Source organism: Sylvia atricapilla, chromosome 1 (genome assembly GCF_009819655.1).
Source record: "Sylvia atricapilla isolate bSylAtr1 chromosome 1, bSylAtr1.pri, whole genome shotgun sequence".
Taxonomy (NCBI): domain Eukaryota; kingdom Metazoa; phylum Chordata; class Aves; order Passeriformes; family Sylviidae; genus Sylvia; species Sylvia atricapilla.
In genome coordinates, this window is record NC_089140.1 from 100,155,013 (window position 1) to 100,171,043 (window position 16,031).

At 37.0% G+C, this 16,031-nt stretch overlaps 1 protein-coding gene across 1 annotated transcript in view; it reads right to left on the reverse strand.

The window, feature by feature from the left end:
• The window catches only part of GNAL (G protein subunit alpha L), a 179,901-nt gene that overhangs the window by 40,094 nt on the left and 123,776 nt on the right, over positions 1 to 16,031 (reverse strand).

Consider the following 16,031-nt stretch of genomic DNA (forward strand, 5'->3'; position numbering starts at 1 on the left):
GTTCTATCACATCACAAATTAAATATGTAGACCTTTTTCTAATAGCTTTCAACTACCAACCACAGCAACTAGAAGAAAATACTTATTTTAAGATAATGAAGTATTGTACATGAAAGTGAATGCCTACACTGTTTGTGTTCTTATACCAGAATGGCTTCCCCTATAAAAATCACAGCCACTCAAGAGAGATTTTTTTAAAGGTCACATCAAGCAATAGACCTAACAAAATAAAAGTAAAGAAGACTGAGCCAGCTTAGAAAATGATATTTTGGAACTACAAAAATAAAGAAAATAATTTGAGCTTTCGTGACAGGCTTTTCAATTCTTCAGAAAAGTCCCTTTACTTTTTGCAATTCTTCTTCTTTAACTGCAAGATTTTTTTTGCACTGTCTGCAGTAGATGGGACAAACAGCAGAGAGTGGCTGCACTGGCTGCATGAAGAGAGATTGCAGTGGGGCTGCTCTCCTGCTAAGCATGCAAAAAGTCATCCTCACCACAGCCTGTGGATGGAGGAGATTACTCAGCAGGTTTCTCCAAAGCCTTTCTGGAAAACTCTCTCAGGAGGAGCCCTGTATCAATGCAGCCATGTTGATTAAGGGTGTGACTCTTCTCATGCTCCTCTTCCAATAAAACCTGAGAAAAGGCCAAGCCTTTCCGTAAGGCACAGTCCACCCAGGTCTATTGCACCTAAAATGGCCAGGTGGCAGATGAAACTGTAATATAGTTTAATCAGCAAGAAACTAAATAGCATATATAATCTTAGCAGTCAATCCTACAGCAGGACACTCCATTCAAACACTGCCTACCTGCACTGTATTTACCAAAAAAAGAGATGTCTTCCTGTACTTATTCTAAATGCAATAACCACAGATTGCACTGAGATATCCATTTTAGAGACAGGTTATTGCATCTAACAATTCACAACCCTGGATGGTCACTTCCTTCCTAGGCTGCTGGGTTACTGGAAATCCAAACAGCTCCTGCAAGAACTGTTCTAACTGATATGATGGATACACTGGTCTGCTGCCTTCACAGATGCTTCTGAAATGCAGTCTGAACTAACTACCAGGCAACCTTTTGAAGACAATATCCTTTGGTGAGTTAAACTCATGTGGGAGCTTTCTTATCATCTAGCTTGGCTCCTCTCTAGCATCCTTCATGGAAGATACTCTTTCTATTAAGAGGAGCATCTGACATTTGGATGGGTGTATTATGTTTGTTTTACAGAGTCTAAAGCAAATAACCCTCAAAGTCATTACTGGAAAATATCTACATAAATATCTACATTGTTCCCGACAGTTCTACAAGCATTAATGTTGGTCATAGGCTTACCACATTTAAAAGCTCTTTGGTGTCTGCATTTCACAATGAACAACTCAGGCTTTGTCTGCATTTGGCACACAGTAAAAACACACTGACTACTGAACACAGTTTTACTTTTATTATAGATAGGGAAAATGGTTCTTAATGACGTTTGAATTGGTCACATTTTACACACTGGTGCTTATGCACATTAAAGAAAAAACTATGAGCTAATTCTTTTCCAAAATGGTGTATTTTGCCACTGTGGACAGAGAGTTGAGCTGGTTAGGGAAAAATGTTCCTCAATCCCTTTCTAAATTCACCTCTGCTGTTTAGAGGAACTTGCAACCATCTCTGCATCACAAATTAGATAAGATGGTTATGCTGCTTTACGTCTGTCCTTAATTCTAATGTAAATATTTTTCTAAAAACTTGAAAATATCTGCAATATTAAACAAAAATTAAAAACATTTAAATTATAAAATGAAACAAAAATATATTGGCTGTATTTATTTTACTTCCACTAAATCTGACTGTCAGGATTCACATCCATCATTGCAAAAAGGTTTTACAGACTTTTAATTTGCTCTCCTGTAAAGCTGTAGTGAAATGGAGAGGAGTTCATTTGATATGCTGCACAGTGAGGATTGAGAAGGACCAGACCTGTATTTGTACCACACCAAACAGCAGGAAGTATTGAAGCTGTACTGATGTTTTCTAGACAGAATAATGATGTCTTTGGCAAAGAGTGGCACCAGCAATTACTTCACTGCAATCAGAAAGACAAACTGATATCTGTGACTGCACTGTACTGAAAAAGCCTATGACTCCTCCACAGTAACCTTTAATATCAAACATGGTAACAGCTTTTACAAGGTCTTAAGAAAGGCACTACCCTTTTTACTTTCACAGATAGCTGAACTGAGAGACATGTATAAAGTACCCAAGGCCAAACCAGGTAATGCATCCTCGATTAAAGCTACATTTCAACGCTCTTCTTCCTGATCTAGTTTGCCCTTCTGCTTCTCCTGTGTAAACAAGGAAGACAAAAGTCGTAAGAAACTGAAGTAATGCATAACAGATACCACAAATCGGCATGATACGTGATTACAGCCTGCTGTGAGCAGCTCACAAATTGAGGAGAATTCAAACAATAGCACATGTTCTGTGATTTGGACATGGAGAATTCCCTTGACTCCTTTTCCTGTGAGCAAGCTATTGAGAAACACTGGCATTTGGGCAATAAAAAACACACCAAGAGAACACTGACTGCCCAATACAACTGCCATTGTAGTTTTCCTAGCTGTAAACTGATTCCTCCCCCTTCGTCTCCACTGCTAATTTGTCACAACTCCTTTAACCAGTGCTGACAACAGGCCATTCACATCACTGTGCATTGTACCACACACACAGTTATCCTTAGAAAAGCATCTAACTGTATCTCAAACTACCAAAAAGAAAAATAGAAAGCAACATGCCATAATTTGCAAAGGACAGCGAGCAGGGGATTAAAAAAAAAATCAGAACAACAAAAGAGAATGAATGCTTTCAATTTAGTCCCATTCTTTAATTAGAACAGAGTATTACAAACAGAAGAGCCAAAAAATCCCTACACCTATATACTTTCATTAACTGGGCATAGGAATAAGTCTGCTGTAAAAACCAACGAGATCAGTGAAAAAAACATAACATTTTTATAACATTTTATCTTACCATAATCAAACAACTTACACAGGCAGAACAAAAATCAGCCTTGAGCTTTGTGAACAGAACACAATGCAACATGGGCACAGTCATTCCAAGAAACCAAAGCAAATTTACTCCTAATTCCATCTTGCACAAAACCAGAAAGTCATGCAGTGACCCGAAAGGATTGTTTTTTTTAAATGGCGAAAAACTGCTGTTTGTGATATTCGAGGAATACACATAACACTGGACCATCATGCTTTGTTTCTGAGTCTGCAGAATGTCTCTGGCATGATCTGACTGTAGTGTGAAGCTGCAGATTTGGCTCTCTATCACATCTCAGCATACTCTTCTGAAAGGCATCCCCCCCCCCCCCCATCCCCCCCGCCCTAAATAATCCATGGAATATTTATAAGCTGGAGACTAAGGTGTGCCTCTGGGAGAGAATGGTATAGGCAAGTGATACAGGGGACTGGAAGACAAGATGAGGACCTAAGAGGCAGAGCCCCATTTGGTGCAGAGGGAAGAAAGAGGAGGAAGGAAAGCACCTTGTTTTCAGAGCGCCCTTACCTTCTCTAGTTGGTAGCAGATCTGGAAGTCATGACTGTGGGGAGAAATACTCTGTATCACCTGCACACGTGTAACACACGCACTGCTGCCCACACAATTGTATATACAGAAAAAACTTTGCTGCAGAAAACTGCATCTGGTAAGTCACTTCTAGCTCAGAGCACCAGCCAAGGCATGCAGATGAGTGAGTCACAGATCTGAATTGATACCTGCAACCGTATTATATTTAACTCGGAGGAGATACATGTTGAGAAAGGTCTTGAGTTTAAACATGTGAGCAGCTCCTTAGAAGAAATGCAAAACACAAACTGGGGACCCATTATGGAATAAAAAGACAATGAAACAGCTGCAAATAAAGGGAAGCCCCTCTTGTGCACAGCCACAGTCACCCTGGTTGTGCTGTGCTGTCTCCTGGCATGTCACTCAAAACCTTGGACTGTTGGTGGGAAGCATTTTTATTGCTTTTCCTGTTTTAAGTATGCTGAAACTCAATGTAATTCCACATATTTCCTTTCCTTCCCACTCCTTACTGGTCTCCAGTGCACAACAAAGAGAAGATCAATTTCAGTGCCCTCTTCCATTTTCACTTTGAGAAACAACTAGGGTTTGATTATTTATCTTCTAGCAAGGGAGAAATAAGTGAAGAGTCCTCACATTCCTCAGAAACAAACACAAATGCTTCATCCAAGTGGGCAGTTCAGGCTTAAAGAATTTCAGTAGAGGCCATATAACTGGAGAAGAAATGTCCCTACAATGAAAAGGTAGTTTCTTACAGACAAAGAGGACTTCAAGCAAATAAATACTTTAAAGGATTATGTTTCTAGGAAGTTTGTATGCTGAAGCCAGGTTCTTCTTGTTATCTTATTTCTGTCACCATCTGAGAAATTGGTACTTTACCTGCCTATTTTTAAACTACTTAAAAGCAGAAATGCATATAAAGCCTAATCTTTGATTTGTTATTAGTTTCATTGTTATTAGTTTTATTATTTATACACAACAGTTGGGAATTTCCAGCATACTTCAATGAGAGTTTCTGATGGATTCTTTTCACATCAGAATCATGAAGGAAGAATGGATTTACTAATAAGATGAAAACTGAAAGCAATGCCTATTTTCCCCCCTTTTTTCCTGCTGGTATGTTTTGTCTGATTACACTGATACGTAAAGTAGAAAAGGATGAAATTATTAAGAAAAGATCAAAGGAGGATTGGAAATAGCAGATAGATAAGCCAGCCTTACACAGCCAGGTAGATACTCAAGACATCTCACTGTGACTGACAAAAAAATGACACATTACCTTCCATATTAAGTACCCAGAGGCCCAAATCATAGGAAATGGTCAATATATTAAGAATGAAACAATGAACAAACAAAACAAGGTAAAGCAAAGAAATGAATCTCATGTTATTAGTAAGTGGAGAGGAAAAAGGGAAATACGTCAGCCACCAAATTTAGATCAAGACCAGAAGTAAGTCATAGGTCTGTGCACTGAAACAGAAAAAAAAAAAAAAAAAAAAAAAAAGGCAATGCAAAACAAAAATCCAAACATACTGGAATCTGCTCTGAAGACTTTCAGCCAGTGTTGCAATAACTGTTACACATGTGAGAAATCTCCAGAAAATAACTGATGATACATCAGTTATCAGAAAACACTAATAAAACATCAATGATGCTGAACCTTTCATGGGTTGGAGAAAGCCATGCAGAACCCATGCAGAACCCATGCAGAACCCTGCAGAACCCATGATCTTTTTTGCAGTTTTCATGGATTTCTATGGAGGTACAGGGAATTACTGAGGGTTGTGCCTGAAGGGCACTGTTCTTGACAAACAGTTTTATAGGCAACATTTTTCAGGCAAAGAGGACAGTACCACACTCGTTAAAATAGAAGCACCTGTCTCAGTGCTCTGAGGTCCACAATTTAGAAAACCAGAACCAGAGGTAAAATGGTTTAGAGGTAGAACAAAACTGAGACTTTTCACTTGAAAGGCCTTTCCTATTTTTCCTCTGGGAAAGAAGTGCAGTTGTGCTCCTAGCCTACTACTGCAGGTAAGACCCATCTTCTGGAACAATGAGATGAAGAAACCAGTCTTGCTTGTGAATAAAGACATTTTAAGCTCATCCCACAGGCTGAAGGGTTTAGAATTAAATGTTTTCAAACTGTCCTTCAATTATTTCCTTTCTAAAGAAATTCATGGAATGCATAACCATTTACTCTTTGCTAATTTTTTTTCCTCTTTTAAGGATCTTTTTTCTGTATTTCAGTTTTTGTGGTCTTCTGTGTGTTTCTGACAACCTCACAGTATCCATATTTATCTCATGTTTATTGTAATTGCCTTTTAGCCAGGCTACCTTGGTTGCTCAGAATCCAACTGTGTATTTACTCAAGTTTTGGAACTCTCCATATGGTGTGGAAATAGAAGATCTCGCTAGCAGGGTCTCTTTGCTTGTTTCCAGGATCTTATGTGATGGTTCGTTCTTCTTCCCTCCTCATATCCATTTGCTCATTTCCAACAGGACATACGCTAAGCCCCCTCAACACTGTGCAATCCCATGCACTTAACATTTGCCTCACTAAAGGGACATAAGAGACTGAATTTCTGCCAAAAATACTTGGTGCTTTATTACTTCTGCTTTATTTGTGAACCCATATTTATTATCTTCGCCCACCTACAATCTTCTCTTTTCATCTTCTTTTCATCCTCTAAAAAGGTATAACTTGTTTACAACTTAGTAAAAGCATGCCCAAAATAATTTTTAATCATAATTTAATCATTCTTTCAACCTACTATATATTATGATGATCTCCCTGACAGAGGTATAGAATGGTGTATTTATAAATAAGTTAACAAATTTCTATGAATAAGCTTTAATAGAGGTCTCACCCTTGTCATTTTTACATAACATAATTTGCTGGTTACTACTTTGTAAGTACTATCAGGTCGAAACCTCTAAATTTTGCCTGTGTTGGTTGTGCTCTCTGCACCACAACCTCCTCTGAAGAACCTCCCACCTCGATGTCAGACCCTACTGACAGGAGCTGCCTACAAACCATGGAGGAGAGGGGTGACTAACCAGTGCAGAACACAAGTTAAAGCAAAACAAAACCACTAAACCCCCCAAAACAAACAGAAAGACTTCCATGTAGTTAAAGAAAATGAAACTTGGGGGAAACTAGTCAATACACTTGACTCCCTTTTTTGAACAATTATAACAATGCTGATGTAATGAACTATAGTTTACTATAATCAGTACTGTTGAATGTAGAAAAATGTTTGTTCCCTGGCATATGCCTCTTTGGAGAAAAGCTTTTCAAATCCAGGATGTCTGTGATGACAAGCAAGTTCACAGCAAACTTGCTGGGAAAAAAAGATTTCTAAGATCCTGACAACGTAAGGAAACAGGAAAACCAACTAAATGAATATAGAGATCATGCTGGCCCAACAAGCTCCTTTACACTTAAGGCTTACTTCTACATTCCCTGAATGTAGGTGGCAACACTGCTGTACTGAGCATTCTACAGCTCTTTAACAAACTGGTTTTTTAATAATGGTTATAGTAGTGTTGGCAATTACATGTTTGACATAGTTGTGCCAAGAAATAAGTGCAGGCCAAGAAATGACAGCCGTGCTGACCATTAAACCTCTTCACAATGTAGTTAGAAGGAAATGTTAATAAAGAATAACTATCCAAAATCTGTACCATTGGACTTTCAGGATGCTAATGCTCAGAATGCAGATCTTCCCAAACTCATCCTTCTAAACCAAAAAAGAGGTAGTGAATGTTTCTTAAAGAAAGACAAAAAAACAGCAAGGAGACAAAAACAGGGAATAAAGAAATGTAGCAAGAGATTTTGGTCAGAAAATGTACTTAAGGGTTATTTTGATATTCAGTCCAACTAATTTACACAAACAAATACGTGAAAAACAAAACCCCCCAGCCTCCCTGCCACGTTCATGAAAGAAAACCAAAACTGAAAGGTTGTTCTCAGAAAATCCGTACAACTGATTTCAAGATTCACCTTTCCCTGCATTAGCACTTATATGTTAAAACTGCTTAAACTCATCTCTGTTTTTTGATTACAATTAATGGAATTATCAGGGGAGTAGTAAGAGGAGGAACAACTAATTTTTGAACCAATTCTAGAATTAATGATCTTTCAGAAATTGTATTATTTGGGATCTCCATTAAACAGGATATCTACTGATACGCCTTACATGTATTTTCTTTTCCACTGCTTAATTTAGGCTCAAATTTAACTTCGGGTAGAACCCCACAATGTAACAAACAATTCTAATTAAATCATAAAGAATACTTTTACAAAAGACTCAACTGGAACAATTTCTCTAAACTCAAATAAACCTTTAAAAAATTCTGGCAGCATCACTGTTGTCTTGTACTAAAATGGACAAAATTAGCTTTAACTTAATTATGAATAGTAGAGAGACACCGTTGAACTGTTTAGTTTCCCAGTCTGATTTGTCTTAAAATTGGGATTACAACCAAACTGATAAATACCATGACTCTGTTTTGGTTTAGTCTGAGGTGTAAAATTTATTTTTCAAGCATAGATGCTTAGTCTTTAGACTTTTTCAACACATTACCAACAGTATTTTATTTTCTTATTTCTTAACTTCTGCATTCCACCATCTTTCTTTTCCCAAATCTGTCAGTGTGGCATTAATTTAGAAAAATACAGCCACCCAAACCCTGGCTTCTTGTAGATCCTAACATAAACAAGGCTGTGTAGATGTATTAGTGCAGAGGAGCCTGTGTATGCAGAGTCTGGCCAGTGAGCAGTTTCTTAAGGAAGAAAGATGACTCTTGGCCTTTCTTTATCCTGTCATGTGAAACTGGCTACTTGAAAAAAAGAAAAACTGACCATCTCTAAGTGAAAAAATGCATGTGGCATTTAAGAAAACTCAAACCTCAAGTGTAAAAAATTTGGCAGTATCCCATATAACCTGCCATTAAATATTCAATGGTCTTTTTTAAGCATTCAGCTCACAGTGATTATACCGTTGTTATAATAAATTTAGAATGTAAACATGCATCTCACAGTAGGTTAGGTTTAAAGTAAGAGAATATGTAACACATTTTTTAATAGGGCATAGTAAAAGAAAAATCCCAAAGACAAAACCTAAAATACATTTGTGTTACATAATGATAAGCTTTTTAATCAGGTGATGTATTCTTTAACCAACTAATCTCTGCCACTGAGAACATGCACACACTCAGCAACAAATTGTAAATGAACAGATTGAATTAAATTCTGTAGAAATGGAATAAATATAAGTGACTCTCAATGTTCCCTGCAATATAATGAAGCTGGCTTTGGTCATAGTTTACTCTTTCTCCCACGCATACACTGGAAGAGTCCTAAACCAAGAACAGCGTATAAATAACACCACAATTGACAGAATGACCCACAACTTCCTTCTGAAATCCACTCATAAATCCTGCATGCAGATTCGAGATAACCATCATCAGCAGTTTTACTTCGTTTGAAGACATTTTGAGATGCTGACCCTGAACAATGATTCATTCATAATCAGGATTTCTGGAGTTAAGCTGTATCAGCATATTTACTGTACTCTTTCTTTAACTTGCCAGTAGGAATACAGTAGGAATTTTTTAAGGTTCTCTTTATTGGCAGTTATCTGTACTCAAGATAAGAGAGAAACTTTCAAGGCAAATTCTAAGTATGCTGATTAACTCTGCCATTTTCCTTTCCTATGTTTTAATAAGTACATGGTATGATTTTAATATGCAAAATTCAAATGAAATGTCCCTCAGCACAGTCCAGTCTTAAAGAGAAGCCTTCCCTTCCTGCTGCTCAGTATCCCAGAGTCTGGTCACTTTCACCAGTTCACTGATTAAGCCCTGTGCCAGTACCTATTCACATCTGTCCTCACTGCTGTGATGCAAAATAAACCCAGTCCTTTCTCCTTTAATAGTAAAAGCAACAGAAAGCTCTTTCTTTGTTATAAAGGATACTGATGTTTTAAGAGTGTGTATGCTGAGGGTGACACTGAGTGTCTTGGTGCTTCAGCAGTCTTTTGCTCAGGCTTGAAAAGCTCCTCAAGTGTTGTATTGCGAACACAACTGCAAAAGCCTGCAGTTTAACTCTGCAGAAAGGATATGGAAAAATGTATCTCCAAATTAAATACAGGATACTAATAGAGAAAACTAAATGCAGACAAGCTCAGCTGATGGATCTACTTGCAATTCTCCAATTTGCCGAATGGCTCACATTTCCAAACGAGGCTGAGTTGCTATGTTACTCTAACATGTCCTGTATCTATGATTGCTCCGTGTGTGTGAACAGTCAGGGAAAAAAAATAGGAAAAACATTCATCAATTGTTCAGGAAAAACTGAAAAATTTGATGACTAGGGGAGGAAAGAACTGTTTCCTCAACAGAATAAAGCCAGCTTTGCTGAATTTTTTCAAAGAAAACTGACACTGTCTAATAAAACAACTTATAAAAGAGTCAAAGTGTACTTTCATGCATCTGCCACGACTCTGCCTGGTCTTTAGATTTTATTACTCCTTTAAATTAAGGTTAAGGAATATTTTATGTTTTTCTGCCTTCCACTTTCAACATTTTTGCTTGTTCTAAAACCGCAGGAAACAGATTTAATCATACACAGAGAAGCATGTGGGAAAATGTATGGTTTAAATTTATGTTTGAGCAGCGCAGCTAGGGCTGCTAAATGGTTGTCCAGTGGTAATTACTTAATAAGAGAAAGTATTTGTCATATCAGTTTTAAAAGGCAGAGAAGGGGATGTGTTTCTAAATTACCTTCTATCTCATTTTTGATTTGAGAAGTTGTTATTGTCTGCTCTAGGTATGGAAGCCATTTGTGAAAAAAGTGGCTTAAACAGGGGGCATATGCCTGTATGCCATTCTGGCTATTTGTAAATGGTATTTTCATACCTGCTTCATCCTTCAAACTGAAAATACAAGGGCATTTTACAAGTTTCTCCAGTTGCATTCCATATCTTTGTAGTTCTAAATGTTAGTATTTTAACATCACAGTCATGTTTTGATTACCAAAATTAAGATAGAATTGGTTAAATCTCATGATTTTTGTTTTGTAACTGAAGGCAAAAAGGGGAACAACAATAACAACAAAAAATCACGGCAACACAAGAAAAGGTTATTTCATAGAATTCCCAGCGCAGATTTTAAGAAACTACAATTCTGCCTCTCGAGAGTGTGGTCTATTAGTTAGTAAACAGTGAAAAATGCAACCATTAGACACTGGAGAATGACTTCTGTCCTATCTGGCAACCACCTCTGTTTAGAAGAGTCATCAGTGAGGCTAAAGTGATTACTCTGTAACGTCTCTCTTTTTTGTTTTGTTTTTGTTTGTTTGTTTTTACTATTAAATAACATTTTAGTTGTTGGTTAAGGCTTATAGTTTAGATCAGGTAAGTGGAGAAATCTTGTTCATGAATTAACTAAACAAAATTTGCTTCTAATCTAAGCAATGATTTTTTAAGATTTGGAAGTGATATTGCATGAGAAATTTTAAAAAGAAAAAATGAAGAAACTTTACCATCAAAGTGAGTTGTTTATATATGAACCAGAATAGATGGAAAGAAATAATATTACGGTTTTCTTGTATCACCCTAAAAGTTTAGTTCTTAAAATCTTGTTACATGAAACATTGCAAAGTAACACTTTTCCCTCATTTTTCTGAGTAAAAAATATTAGTCTATACTTAATAAGCAGTTACCAAGTTTAAAAAAAAAATCACTGCTCTTAAAAATAATGTTCTCTAGATAACAACAGCAACAATGATAATAGTGTTTAGCTTAATTTATCATAAATCTATCCAAATTTACTTCACAGCCCCTTATGAAGAAAGAATATACCAATACATCTGACTGCAATGCCACACCAGTCACAAGAAGCAGAGAATGCCAAGGTAGCTTTTCTGACCTCAGCCTGTAAGAGGGAATTTAGTGATGACTGTGCATTCCAGCAAGTAAACCTTGTGTCTGGAAAAGCACAAGGCAAATAAAAAATATGGCTGGTTTTAAGAAGTGCTGCTGTTGAGAAAACAATTACCTTTTTTCTCACATCAAAAGTTGAATCTGTGGCCAACAACACAAACAGCTTTTTTTTTTTTTTTTTTTTTTTTTTTTTTTTTTTTCCCCAATTACTCCACCTAATACTAGGATAGACACCTCAGAAATTGGCTGAAACCCTTTCCTAGAACAGAATAACTGCAAAGAAAAATAACATCTGTGTATTTTCCATCTATATCAGCTCAAATATAAAATAAATTTTCTTTGGCCAAGCTTACATCCCTTGTGTTTGCTTTCCTGAGAACTTGCATCATCAAGTTTGATTAGCCCAAATGTTCATAGAGACAAATAAAGGCCTTCACACTTCAGTGTATCAGGAGTGGGATACTGTGTCAGGGAAAGAAGACTGATAGACAAACTGGGACAAAGTACTGGTTGAGGGCAGGGTTCTCTTAAGTCCGTGGTCTACTTCCTATCCCAAGGAACTCAGTGAGCTGAGTAAAACCCTTTCCAGCCAGGGCCACTCATGAACACATGCTGCCATTCCCATGTCAACACAGCAAGACAAAATTCTATTCTGGAACTTTTTAATAAGCCTGAGAGGAGTTGTTTTCTTTATTTCTAACTACAGCTTACGCTTGAGCTGTGTGTGACCTGAAAAGAGAATTGAATGTTCTGCCTTTGTCTTTTTTCTCCCGTTCCCAAAGTGCCTTGTTCTGCTGGTCTACTCCTGGAGACCAGCTCTAATACCTTTCCCTGGCAATGTCAGAGCATCCCCACACCTTTTTTTTTGATCACTGAAACTAATTTCAGCAAGTCACTCGACAGATGAGTAGCCAAAACTAAGTTAGCTCAATGCTTACCTTATGGAAACAACAGATGGACGTCACTAGACTGGGGGTGCCCAATATCCCCCCAAGGATGATTGATGTTCTGAACTGAAATATAACACCTCTTCATTGCTACATTGCATACATTTAAAGACATAATCAACTCACCAGCTTTTTTTTATTCTGAGTATTTTTTTAATTGAAGGCCATCATACCTGAACCTTTGTTTTAATCTGTTCTACATATAAAGAACTTTTCTTTGTGGTTCCCTTCCATGGATACAATAAAACTTGGGTATTTGGTAACGAGTAGGAAGAAACTGAAATATTAAAAATGTAGTTGTATTCATAATATAGGAAACTAACTTTTAGAAAAGTATCCTAGAATCACAGGAAAATTTTAATTTCTGCCTACTGTTTTTATACTAGACAGTTCAATGCCAAAACTGCTCTAAAACACAATCTGAAAGTCCCTCACAGCCCTAGAATTTGTTGAATTTAAATTATGCGAATTCAGACAAAAAGCACAGTTTGAATAGAGTTCAAATAAGTTAAAGTTAGATGGGAGATTTATCATCATAAACAGAACAAATCTGCTGAAATCTGTCTAAGTCAAATGGGGACACAACTAAATAAAATCAACTTTTCCAAGTAAGCATCAGTTTTTGAGATTAAACTTGAAATTTAACTTGTAAGAAATATTAAATCAGAAAGACAGGGAAAACAATAACCTGTCAGTTTTATGATATTAATCTTAAAGAAATATATGAATGTCATTAAGGAAAGAAGATGGTTGATGGCCATGCAATAATACCTCCTCCAAGACTTACATAAATGTCTTTGTAGCTGGTAATCCTGATCTTTGCTGACCTCTGGCTTGGTCACAGATTCATATTTGTTACAAGTATTACATGATGCATCAACATGATGTGTGCACTAAATGTATTCCTTAACAATGAAAGAAGTGCAGATGCATGAAGACTCATGTAAGAATATTAAAATTATTAAAGTTATTAAATGAATGAGAATGAGGGAAAAGCAGGCCCTCATTCTCATTCCCGTGAAGGAACAGTATCCTGATAATTTGAAAGGGCATTGAGGATCAAGGAAAATTAACTTTCAGGCATAATGTAAATAAAACATTTGCCTCTGTGTCCTTCTACTACCTCTGATTCCAGCAAAATACTTCTCCCACAGCAACGAAGAAAATTAGGTTAAGTTTTAAAAATACAGAAGCCCTGTACTGTAGCCAAATTAAACTATTCCAAAATACACTGTATTTGTAACTCATTTAACAGTCAGCAAGTTTGGCTGCTGACGTTATAATTTGCTAATAATGCTTTTCAGAATTTTTAAGCCAGCCACCCAACTTGTAGTCCAACGATATTTATAACACATGCTGGGACTTTTTAGGTTTGGCTTTGTGTTTTTTTAAGCTGAGAAGCAGTGATCTACTGATAATGTTCTTCCTCCACTACCAATCAAAAGATTAGGATTGAGCTGATGGCATGGGATGCCTTCCCTGAAGCCAGCGTAATGGAAACACTGCAGATGTTTCAAAATCTCACAATAAGATCAGCATTACACTCACTCCCTTTTCCCCTTCACCAGTTAAAGATGACCAAGGACAGGTTCTGAGAGAAATGCCACCAGCTCCTGCTGAGCCAGAAAACAGCATCCTCACCCTCAGTATTTTTTAAGTGCATGAAAGAAATGGTTTGTGGGTATCAGAACTGGATTTCCAACCTCTGCTCACACGCTGTCAGTTCTGAGGAGGATGTGACCTCACCAGCCTGACAAATGTCCTTACAAAGCCTAGCACAGAAATGTTCCTCTGGGTAGAGGGGAAGATAAAAGCTCAGTGCATTTTTAGCATCTTTCTGTCAAGATTATACTTCAGTGTTTTAAATCAATACCTGTGAGAAAAAGGCTGTTTGATCAGATCAGTGACACAGCTGCACCTGAGTTTCAAGTTGCTGCTCTAAGACTGAAGATGTGTAAACAAGGACAAGTCACTCAGCTGTTATATTTTCAGGCGGATCATGACATGAAAAGCACAGATACACTCAAGGAATATTTAAGTATCAAATGATGCTTCATAAAGGGTCTTGAAGGTGAAGAATTATGCAAATGTACTCACCACTATAACAAATAATCTTAGAATAAAGGAAAAGCAAGCCAGTTAGAAGATATGGAGAGAAGAAACATAGAAAAATACCCTATTAAACTTCCTTTAACCTTTTACAGAAAAAAGGTAGTAGGATTTAGTTTTATGTTCCGAGACAGTAGACTTAATTCTAGATCCATCTTTTTTCCTCATTTGTGTTTTGGTTTTGGACACAATATGGGACCTAACACTCCTGCTGTCAGAACCTGTAGATAGGCATCATATTTTTAAAGGGAAAGCACACTACCATTAGCACTATAATTTGGTGTATTCCTGGTTTTGTCTGACCCTTTCAGCACCATTTTTCAAAGTAGGATTGTGAGACACATCACTGAAGTAGGGTTCACATTCATGTATTTTCAGTATGTACCATTATTCTGTTTTCTTGATCTGAGGTTTTATTTAAGTTTTTGAATAGATATGATAAACAGTCAATCTGCACTTTTCAGTGAGCACAGCTCAGATCTGTACTATGGTGGTGGTGAGTGAGGGCAGAGAGGAAACCCACTGACTACAATCTAGGACAGCTAAGTCTCTCTGTGTACAACCACTGCTTTAATTTCTAGCTACTCTGGACTGTGAGCAAATGCCCAGGTTTCGGTAAATGCACTGAGGTCAAATGAGTTCCTTCATACACATATCTAATTTTCCCTCACTTCCATGAGCTGATGAATCATTTTTTCCCAAAAATGGTCTGGAAAGAGGGAAAATAAACTGTGACCCACAACATCAAAATTCCCCACTGTGGCAGAAGCGCAACAAGTCCTTCAGCAACAGAGACCTATTCCTCTGCTTCAGGCTTAGCACCAAGAGCAGAGAGGAGAGAAAAGCAAAACACTGAGTGTAAGAACAGACTTGTGGCATTGCTGCTGACCATACTGCCAATTAGACAAATCATAACACACTGGTGTGCATTCTGTGAAAACCCTAAATGACATAGCAACTGTACAAGTATATATTTTCACAATAGCAGTTCACGTGAAATGTGTATTTTTTATGAAAATCTAATTCAGAGCTGTTTTACTATCAAGGACAGCTGAGTTTGTAGCACTTGAAGTGTTAACAGACTATTTTTAGATTAATAGGTTTTCATCGCTGTACTACGTATTTATGATTTGCAACTTCACAATCTACTACACTTCTCAGAACATTTCTGACCAGACTGAACCTGTTTTCAGATTTTGACTGGGTTACATACATGTGTACCATTTCACTTTGAATACCAAATGTACTACTGTCTTTAATTACATACTGCTTGTAATTTTTTCCACCTAAAAAATACATTAGTAATGCAGGCATTCATCTGGTTATGTAAATGTCTCAGAAATTTTTATGGAATGTGAAAAGACAGAGCAATTTCAGCATTGTCTAGGTCTCGGAATTTTAAACAAAGGATTCTCCTTAGATTGACTCAACAGTTTTCAAACTTAATAGTTTC